General features: G+C 35.1%; 1 pseudogene; it reads left to right on the top strand.

The window, feature by feature from the left end:
- The first annotated feature begins 644 nt into the window (after positions 1–644).
- The window catches only part of LOC149237353 (pentatricopeptide repeat-containing protein At5g15010, mitochondrial-like), a 32,460-nt pseudogene continuing 21,278 nt past the window's right edge, over positions 645–11,826 (top strand).

The raw sequence follows: 11,826 nt of genomic DNA, 5'->3' as shown, positions 1-11,826 counted from the left end.
GAGGCAAGCATCCGAACATGGATCAATCGTAGGTTGCAGTTGTCCCCTACAGTTCATAACAGCTTACAAAGCGTGGCAGAATTCAAGGCGGATATGCATAACCTATATATCCAAGCGCGCAAGGATCCAATACGAAAATGGGTGAAGCTTTCATTCGTTGCAACGGACGATGCGATCTTCGCAGTGATGGAGTTATGGCCTCCTGAGTGGCGCGCCCTTGACTTAGTGGAAATGGAGAAGATTGACGCGTGGCAACAAAAGAAGGATACCAAGCTGTGCCTCGCGCAACTAGCTGAGAAGACGTGCCAGGAACAAGAAGCAACCACACGACAGAAGGTGGCCGATGCAGCAGCAGCAACACAGATTGCAGAAAACACAATCGTGCCCACCAGAGAGGCCGAGGAAGGCCAGGAGATGTCCTCGGAGCAGCAAACCAGGGAAGTGGACAGGGAAGAGGACCACGCAGACCCAATACAACATCAACACAACTCAAGCGGCCGCACAACCTGGAGAAAATAATCCCCAGAAAGAAAGGGAAAGTCAAAAAGACGTCCGAACATCTGATCATGCTCACAGAAGGTGATCTATAAGATATCACTAAAAAGATTCGCGAAGTTGCGAAGGAAGCTCTCCAGGGATTACGGATGGAGCAGAACACTGTGTTAGGGGTGCTCAGTGTGCAACTACAATATGTACAGGTACAACACCCCCAAATAGGTACAATGGCTTAGTATGTCACGGCAAGAACTGCTGAGGCCGAATAGACGTTGCGTGACCGTATGAGTAACACCTTCATATTGCCCGAAGGTGCGCTAGCAGTAGCAAACGAGGAGGACTGAGCTACGATGAGCAACATGAAAGGGGTCGGCTTGAACTTGGCCACCATGTCGTGTGAAGTTCTATACCAGCTATAAGATGGGGTCATCACCGAACTCCATGCCTGAGAAGGCCGAGCGATCCAGGTCCTGAATGAGCAGAAAATCAACATGGACCAGCTCAGTATCTAGAGGGCTGCATTGGTTGCGCAGGCTAGCGAATTGGAGCAGGTCGTAGAGGACGCATGCAAGAGCATTCTAGAGTTGGCCGTGCTAGTAGAACTACCAACAACAAAGTGGGTCCATAGATTGTCGGCCGAAGTCTGTGAGGCCCAGGAGGAAACGACAAAGGTTTAGTTGGAGCTGAACCTGCAAATCGTCGAGCTGTGATTAAAGGCACAACCCTCCACACCCCAAGAAGTCAGAGAGTAGCGCGCCTGCGCTATCCAGATGGGGTTGGAACAAATTGGCCAGGCGACACAAGGGTGCACTGGGATGTTGGAGCAAGCACTCACCATACTTACACATCTGTAGGAAGACCCAAACCTACAGTGCTTAGAGACAGAGGTGCACGAGTTGCAGCAGGAGTACAACAGTGTCTAGGGCACTATGCAAATAGTTGTCCTTACTCAACAACTCGCTAGTCTATAGTAGGCAAGGGCATTGAAGGATCGATTAGACGTTGTGCGCCAAAAGGAAGCCCTATTTAAAGTGTGTATCCAGCCATGGATCGATGAAGCATTCACAATCACAACTACCATTGAAGGGAAGCTAGAACAGATGCAGGAACTGTACACGGTTGGACAGGAATGTGACCTGGCACATGAAAGTTCAAAAATACGTGTGCAAAAAGTACAACAGAGGGCAGAAAAGTGTGTTGTAGACACCCAAGCTATGTGAGACCTACTACATGGACTTCACGCAAAGATCGCCGCCCCAGCAGAGTGACTTGGGATGAGTCACGATGATTGTGTTGGGGGCCTATTGGGCAGCAGATCCCCCCATAGTGGGTTTTTGGGGCTGGAAGCTCAGATTTTGGTCAAGTGTAATGAAAAGACCCCATGAAATGTGGGCGCGGAGCAAGAGAGGCTAGGGTTGTCTACCCTAAAATAATATAATTTAATGTAGTGTGTGTCAGCTTATCGATGGTCCACGGACCATGGGATTGTATAAATAGAGCAAGGTTCTAAGTGTAAAGGAGGGGGAGAAGTCTTATGTTCTTTTGGATGATGAACTAGCTATGAGTCTGTAAGTCTGAATCTTGGGTTGTAGTGGTAGGAAGAGGATCTGCAGCTGAGTGCGTGGACCCCTGCAGCTGAGTGCACAGGGTGGTGTTGGGATTGTATTTGAACAAAGGATTAATAAAAGATAAGTTGATTTTGAAATATTGTGTGTTTATGCTTTTGTTATGTTTATGCATCTCTTTACAGTTTTATGATTGCGCGCACTTGCTATGAATGTTGAATGATTAATGGGAATATTGGGTACACACAATTAAGTTAAGATCTATAATAATAGCACAGTAAGGATAAAGGATTGAGATAGCACCTCTTCGCGCTCTTTACAGAGCCGCGCAGAAGCAGTCGCACAAGCTACGAAGGACAGAGGGTTACGCAGAGCAGAGTAGGCGCTCGGGTTTGGTTTGCGAACTTCCTAAACTTCATCAAGGCATCCCTAGGGTGCGGAAACCTAGTTCAAGCACCCTTCCATACTGCCTCGGGTGAAACCTTAGTCCGCACACTGCGGACTATTGCCGAAAGGGTCGGTAGTTTCGGCATTTGTTTGGCTAAATCATTTCTGAACCTGGGTCAGGCCCCAACAAACCAAAAATAGTGTTTGGGATCTCTCGTGCTATTATAAAATATCCTCTTCTAAGAATCTTTCTATTGAATACCAAATACGTTGTCGAATTTGATTGGATTTCTCTAAAAGGCTTACTTTGTGGTTTTTTGTTGAGCTTTGTGTTATTTTTTTGAGTAAAGGTGTCAATTGAGATTGATGCATAAAATATCCTCTTCTAAGAATCTTTCTATCGAATGCCAAAAATGTTTTCGAATTTGATTGGATTTCTCTCAAGGGCTTGCTTTGTGTTGTTTCGTTGAGCTTTGTGTTATTATTTTGAGTGAAGGCATCAATTGGGATTGATGCATAAGGGGTTTTGTAGTTTTTAATATCATATCAGAAGACTACTCACTCTAAATTTCATAAATAAACTTTGGCTCTAAATAGTCAACATGAGTACTTTTGGTTAGGTGGTAGTGTCAAAAAATGATTTTCATTATGCAATTTAGTATTAGTGTAGGTGTTTGATATTAATACTAACCTATAATATCAACCGAGTACGTTTCATTGATGTTATATGGGTTAAATTTTAGTATAATTTATTGATATTAATATTTCAGTGTCAAGCGACCTGGCAACATTTATATCTCACGTGTTTGAATTCACTGGATTAAGAAAAGCTAAGATGTTAGTGGAAATGCAAAGTGATAGGGATGGGATGTGGTACAAAATCCAGGGTCCATCATTATGAATCAAGACCACCATTAACATTTATAATAAACAATTGTATGAATATAGAATTGTACAAACCATCGTAGGCCACGAGTAAATTACGCTGAAATTTGTCAATTAATGCTTCTACCATTCCCATATTTACGCATCCATAGTTCCCTCGGCTAACACTAATTGACTATCAATTAGCATTTCGCGGTTATTAAGCCATCCATGCTAGGTAAGATTAACTTTACTTTTCTCCCTCTAAGAAGTTAGTTGTGCAACATCAATCTATTTGTCCAAGTCCATGATCAACTAAAAGTATGAAAACACATTATGGGTAGTTTGTGGGATTTGAAATTTTGGATAGGATTAATAAAATAAAATGCAATTCAGTGTTTATTAAGGAAGAATTATTTACAAAATTCTTCAAAGGTAGTACAATAGAGGTTGATAGAATAAAAGAGAATAAGATATATTGTTAAGGTCTTTTTAGTTAAAGATTATTGATTTAAAATTTTATCGATAAAGTATTATATAGAGTGAGAAGAGATTGATGGTTTAATATAAATTTAAATGATTACTAAATAATTTAATTTAAATTTATTTTTAATAAATTTTAATTTTATAAAATATATTTTATAAAAAGATAAAAATAATTAATAATTATATTAAATAAAATTGTTTTAATGTTGAATTTTATATAATATATTATAGAAATTAATATATATTAATATTAAAGTTATGATACATTATGATATCTAAGGTGTATTCATTTTTATTTCTATAAAAATGTTTTTTTCAATTTTCAAATATTTCTTTTTATTTAAATTTAAAATGTTATATATCACAATTTTGAGTGTTTGTTCACTAAGTTGTTCAATATTAAATTGTAAAACATATTTTTTTTGAATGCATTATTGTAATACAAATTTAAGAATATCATATATTATAATCTTGAGAAAATATTTGTTCACCAATTTGTGCAATAGATCTTATCAGATTTTTCATCTCCTCCATTTCCTAGTGGCCTTAAATGTGTGAGAGATCAAGTTGCACTCATGAAATTAACTATTCTGTAAATGACATTTGATTTCAGGTTCTCCAAATTTTATTTTGAGCATTCCATGCAATTTCAAACCAAGATTTAAAATTTAATAGGTCTTTTTTATGTTATGGTTATTTTGTTTTTTTTCATTATAATAAATATGTGAAATTTATTAACATAATTATGTTATTTAAGGGTAATTTTTTAATAAATTCTTTATTAGTGAAGGGTTAATTTATTATTAGAACATCGTTTTTAAAGAGAAAAATTTTAAACATAACGCTACTTTATGGGAAGCATTAAGACCCAAAACTTAAAAGAAAAATATCTGATAGATAAAGAGGAATCCAAATTCCAACCCTTTTGATGATGCTCGGATAGCCATAAAGATATTCCATGCCAGGTATAACTTCAAACTTGCTTCATACTATGACGATTTTCTTTTCCTTTTCCATGCTCTCTACTGAAACATGATTGTTTTACTTTAACAAGTAGTGTTATACACTCGAAACAAAGTGATTCAATGTTATCCTTTATGGTTGGTGTGACATTTTTGTTGACGTGTCTAGGTTAAGAGGCTATGGGAAGAAAAATCTAACCTATGCATCACCCCTGATGCATCTTATTACACCACTGTCATCTGTTGTTTCTCCAAGGTAGGAAAGTTTTATGATGATATCAATCTCGATAATAAGATGAAGAAGGAAGTTTTTGCTCCAAATATTAAGGTCTATAACGTTGTAATTGATGTTTTTTTCTAAAGAAGGATGTATCAAATAAGCATTAAACCTCCTTAACATAATTCAAGAAATGGGTTTCCATCGAAATGTCATTACATACACCTGCCTTATTTATCTCCTTTGTGGGACATGGAATCCAAAAGAGGCTTAGAAGAATCTGAACAAGATGATTATGGAGGGATTTGTGCCAACTATCAAAATCTATCACTCGACAAGATGACTATGGAGGTATTTATGTTAAATATCAAAATCTATAATTTTTTTATAAAATTATAAAATTTGTTGTGCCCTTTCTACGGAAAATTACATTATGTCAATCTGAAGGTGTTGTAGTTGGCGCGATTATGAGAGTGCGTTTAAGCTTTTGAATGATATGGAGAAGCATTTCTTCAGTGTCGATTCTAGTTTTCATTACTTTTTGTTAAATGGGTTCTTTCCAGAGTTGGAATTTGACTCGGAAAAATGACCGTCACCGGCCTTTTTACCTGTATTTGACATAAAATTTGCATAACCGTCTTTCCTGATGGGTTTAGAAATTTACAAAATATATTTTTGACGGCTTATTATTTTACGAAAACATTATTAATAATCTATATCAAGTTGTGTTTCATTTGAGCTGAGGCCTGTCACCATATTACATGTGGAAACTATTCTAGGTGAAAGGTTTCCAAGAATGAAAAATTAAATGCGAGGAAGTCTTGGTGCCATGTAAGCCTCCATGAAATTTTGAATGCTTGCAAGCCAGACAGACAATCGCGCCGAAGGGTATGCCACACTCATTTATGTCCAAAGCATAAAGTAACACTACAAGGAGTAGGAGGACATTAGTACTACCTCTCCTCGCGCCTCTCTCATGACAATCACCATATCTTTTGTACATCACAACTTCCTTTTTTTTCCTTTTTTCGGGTATGCACATCACAACTTCGCAATCTTACAGTGGTGAAATTGTGCATATTTTCACGCTCCCCGGCAATTCCCATGAAAACTCTGCAATTTTATTAGGCGTTGAGATTACAATGTGCATAGAGAAGAAGGAATCGATTTTTTTCTAAAATTAGAAATGAAATAGTGTCGACGTGAAACCCTGATCCCTCTTTTCCCTTTCCATGCAAGTCCTGACAGTGAATATCCCAAGAATTCAACAAATTGACTGGCATTTGTTATTCTTTTAGTAATTTGTTTTTACCTATGTCTTCACAGTGCAAGATGGAAATCTTGGCACGTGGTGAGTGTTTGAGTGGGTTGTTGTGGATGTGTGACAGGCTTGTTACTTGAATGAATCACTATTAACATGTTGAAGGGAGAAATGAGTGAATACAAACAATTGGAGTACAAGGACTTTCAGTTTCTACTGAAGGATAACAACACAGAACCTCAATGATGGGAATGGAGGAAGAAGAGAAAGAAAGGAAACATGGAGAGGATCCTATTGTCGTCAAGAAGAGGCAGAGGGAGTCAAGCATAGAGACAAAATAAGCAGCAACAGAGGAACAATTTGTTCCAGAAGCTTCCAATGAGGACGAGCTCCAGGAGGAGCCACATGTGGAGGATCCTCTTTTGATTAAGAGGATGAAGAGGGAGTTGAGAACATAAATATAAGCAACAACAATGGAAGAGACTTTTCCATAGGCTTCTAATGAGTAGGATCTCTAAGAGGAAAAACAACTTCTGCCAACAAATCTTTATATGATTGTCATAAGGTAAATATATCCACTTCGTCATGTGTTTTGTGTTCTCATTCAATTTCTTATTTAATCTTCTACCTATTATGTATATATGAAGAATATTTTCATTTGTAAGCAGCAATCCAACTTACATAAAGGTTGATTTTGTTCCTGGTAATCCTTCTCATAAATAACTGCAACTTTCTACTAATTATTCCTTCAAGAATATTTTGTTTCTATGGCGACTACCACAATAGTTTCTCCTACTAATGTTTGTTGCAATTGGTTGCGGGATAACTGTGCTTGCTTGGCCTTTCCTTCCATGATGTGTTGTTTGCGTGCACGTTTGTATAAAAATAATATGATATAAAAATAATTTGATGTGCCTCTTTTATGGTGCTTGGAATCCCTCCTACTACTATAAAATCTCTTCTTTTGAGAATTTTGTTATTGAATGCCAAACATGATATCGAATTAGCTTGGATTTCTCTCACGGGCTTGCTTTGTGTTGCTTTACTAAGCGAAGGTATCATTTGGGATTGATGCATAAGGGTTTTTTTTTTTAAGTTTTTAATATCATATCAGAAGAGTACTCATTCTAAATTTCATGAATAAATTTTGGGTATAAATTCTCCGTATCAGTCATTTTGGTGGGGTAATCTAAAAAAAATCAGTTTTGTTGTTATTATGTATATTAATATTGGGTGGCGGTAGGCTGAAAAAATTAATTTCATTATTATTATACATATTAATGAAAAATTAATTTCATTATTATTATACATATTAATGACCATCTTTAAGTCGATTGCTGATTCCCTAAATATTTAGGAATTGGACCGACGCCATATTTCCCAAATATTCGAATATTCGGGAAACAGCAATCAATTTAAGCTCAGGGCATATTAATATTAGTGTAGATGTTTGATATTCGTTTTAACATCTAATATCAATCGATTATGTTTCATTCACGTTATATGGGTTAAGTTTTTAGTATAATTCTTCGATATTAATACTTCACAGTCAAGCAAGCTCACAAACGTTTATATCTCACGTGGCTGATTTCATTGGGTTAAGAAAAGCTAAGATGTCAGTGGAAATGCAAAGAGATAGGGATTGGATGTGGTACAAAATGCACAATCTATAATTATGAATGGAGACCACCATTAAAATTTATAATAAAAAATTGTATGAATTGAAAATTGTACAAATCATTGTAGGCCATAAGTAAATTATGTTGAAAGTTGTCAATTAGTATTTCTCCCATTGTCTTATTAACCCATCCATAGTTCCCTTCCTAACACTAATGAGTCAATTATCATTTCGGGGCTATTAAGCCATCCATACTAGGTAATATTACCTTTACTTTTATCCTTCTAAGAAGTTCGTTAACTATTCAATATCGGTCTCTGTGTCCAGTCCATGATCAATTAAAAGTATAACAACACATTATGGGTAGTTTATGGGATTTGAAATTTTGTATAATATTAATAAAATAAAATACAATTTAGTGTTTAGTAAGAAAGAATTATTTACAAAATTTTTCACATGTAGTACAATAGACGATGATAGAATAAAAGAGGATAAGATATATTGTTAAGGTATTTTTAATATAAAGAATATTGATTTAAAATTTCATCGATAAAGTATTATATAGAGAGGGGATTGATGATTTAATATAATTTTGAATGATTACTAAGTAGTTCAAATTAAAATTATTTTTATTAATTTTTTATGAGGATAAGATATATTGTTAAGGGATTTTTAATATAAAGAATATTGATTTAAAATTTTATGGATAAAGTATTATATAGAGAGGGGATTGATGATTTAATATAAATTTGAATGATTATTAAGTAATTCAAATTAAAATTATCTTTATTAAATTTTTATTTTATATAATATATTTTATAAAGGATAAAAATAATTAATAATTATATTAAATAAAATTGTTTCAATGTTGCATTTTATATAATATATTGTAGAAATTAATATATCTTAATATTAAATTTAGGAGATATTACGATTTCTAAGGTGCATTTATTTTTATTAGTATAAGAATGTTTTCATTCAATTTTTAAATATATATTTTTTTATTGAAATTTAAAATGTTATGTATCACAATTTTGAGTGTTTGTTCACAAACTTGTTTCATACTAAATTGTAAAACATATCCTTTTTTTAATGCATCATTTTAACATAAATTTACGAATGTCATTTATTATATTATTAAACAAATATATGTTCACCAATCTGTGAAATATGTCTTATCAGATTTTTCATCTCCTCCATTTGGTAGGGGCCTTAAATGTGTGAGAGATCAATTTCCACTCATGAAATTACTTGTTCTGTCAACGACATTTGATTTCATGCTCCCCAAATTTTATTATGAGTGTTACATGCAATTTCAAACCAAGATTTTACCATAACTATGTTATTGAAGGGTAATTTTTTAATAAAATCTTTATTGGTGAAGGGCTAATTTATTATTAGAATGTAACTCTTGAAGGGAAACATTTTGAACATAATGTTACCCGATGGTAATCATAAAGACCTCAAAGCTCAAAACAAATGTCTGATGGGTAAAGAGGAATCCAAATTCTAACCCTAGTTCCTTCTGAATGGAAAATATAAAGAGGCTTGCAAATGTTATCAAGAAATGATGACCAATGGATTTTTTCTAGAGCCAAAAATAGACAATGTATCTTAATCTTGGAGTGGTAAGAAAATATTCCTCTCTCTAGCAATAATGGAAACAATTTGAAGAGAGATTAGATAGAAAAAGAAGAAGATTCAGTGCTACGGTCCATATAAGGGGTGGTGGTATTGCTACAAAATCTGAGAAGTGAACATTATATACTAGATGGAACTTCAATTTTTAGCTACTGCAAATAAATGATCAACCACTAGATAAAGGGAAAGAAATAAATATCAAATCTCTGGAGATAAGTGAGGATCATATTCCACCTTTATGCAAAATGTAGTTATACCTCATGCATATGCCATAACGAGGCATGCTAGAGAGTTGGGTAAGCACAATGATCCTAGTATTCTATTCCAACCTATACAAACACATTTTCTTTCATTATTTTCTGAATATTTAGTTCCATATCTAATACCAATAGCTCAAGTATAGAACTTACACACATTGTGGCTTCAACTACCACTGCAAATGCGCCAAACATATTTGTGTAGAGAACCTCAATTGTTGGCATTTTTAATTATGTGTTGTCCATGATGGCAACCAACCTGATGAATGGAAACCTACTTGATGAGATGTCTCTTGATGACAACCTACTTGTTGAAGATGTAAACAGGATGTGACATAGTGTTTTACAGATGTGACAGTGTGTTTTGGCAAAGGCATAGTAGTTCATAGGTAGAGATATGATAAGGTTGAAAGTTCCAGAGGTATACATGGTTTTGTTAAGTAAAGCCGCGTACACACGTGAGTATGAAGAAGCACAGGTGCATACAACTTATGCACCATGATATTCTAAATACCAAGGGTCCTTACCACGGTATTTACCTGTGCTATTGAGCCCAGTAATGAATTTTTTGATCCATTATAAGGAAACCATCAGCTGGAGTATGATTTTTCCATATGGTATAGAAAAATACTAAGCTATATAAGGTGACTAAGATCAAACTAGTAAAACATGTGCAATGTGTGCAAGTGATGGAAATATTATGAATAGTTAGATGTAAAGCAAATATGCATGTTATGGGCTATTGATGCTTTGCTTGATCTAAGCTAAGTATGCACCTGGGAGTTTTATGATGGATCAAATCCAATAGATATGAGATGACAATCATGATTATGGGATGATTTGATTTGTGTTGATGGTGTCTTAATGCATTATTTGTGTGTGTATGTCGAGATTTGGGTATGTATGAAGTTCTGTGTTTCGATGAATATTTGACTCTGAATTTATCGATATGTATGAGGGTTTTATAGCTTGCAAGGCGCGTACACACATGGGTGTTTTTCTGGTAAGTCGCGTACATGTGGGTTTAGTTTTTGAAAAATGTGTACAGACATGGATATGCTTTGAAGAAAGCACATATAGAAAGTAGTGTTTCAATGAGAAGGATGTTTGATCAATTTAATCAGTCTTGATGTGTTTTTGTTGTCTGTCAATGAAGTCTTCTTGATGATCTGTGCTTAAACAATGATGTTTTGATTATGGATTAATTGATTAAAGAATGTTGAAGTTACTTGTTGATTGTGATTAGAGATGAGGGAAAGCTCTGTGATTGACTCAGAATGATGCGGTAGATTTGAGTATGATTCAATGTTTGTTTCAGAATGGCAATTGTTCAATTTTAAGTTTTAAGAGGTTTAAGATCTATAGATGGGTATGATTCATGAAGAGCGAGTACACAAGTGGGTTTGCTACTGAAACGTAGCATACATATTTTAACAGATGGTTGATTAGAGTTTGCAGTAAAAAAATATGGTTTCTGTGATGCATAATATGTCGTTTATATTTTGGTTACAGTGATCTGATTATTCTAATTGGTTGAATTTTTGGTTGAGCTTCATTTGATTGAGTTTCAATGATTGGTCGCTTCATTTTGGGTAGAGATTGAGTTACATAGATAAGTTTCAGTTTGATGATGATGTTGAGCTTAAATGTTGGTAGTGGGTCGAATCTAAAAATTTGATGAAATGTGGCCTACAAGTTATGATGTGTTGTAGCACATGGGTCCAGTATGAAAATTTATGAAACATGGTCCTCGAAGTTGAGTGAGTTGGAGCTTCCTTCTAGTCGTAGCTGGTAAATCATATCAGGGGGTTGGAGCTCCCTTCCAGTAGCAATTTGAGAATGAGGCAAGGTTGTAGCCTTCTGCAGGTTGGTGCCTGTGTATTGGTATGAGTGTACACCAGTATATGATCTAGGGGGTTGGAGCTCCCTTCCAGTAGGAGCCAAAGAATGAGCTAAGTTTGTAGCCTTCTGCAGGTAAGTGCTTGCGTATTGGTGCGATTCGGTGTCAATACAAGATTGTAAAAGATTTTCTTCATATTAAAAAGAAGGCAAAGATGAAAACAGCAGGTGGTT

This window comes from Pinus tabuliformis, chromosome 8 (assembly GCF_031772625.1).
Source record: "Pinus tabuliformis cultivar Carrire ecotype Pingquan chromosome 8, CPIR1, whole genome shotgun sequence".
NCBI classification, from domain to species: Eukaryota; Viridiplantae; Streptophyta; class Pinopsida; order Pinales; family Pinaceae; genus Pinus; species Pinus tabuliformis.
The sequence above is the reverse complement of the archived record's forward strand: the minus strand, read 5'-3'. Positions and strand labels throughout refer to the sequence as shown.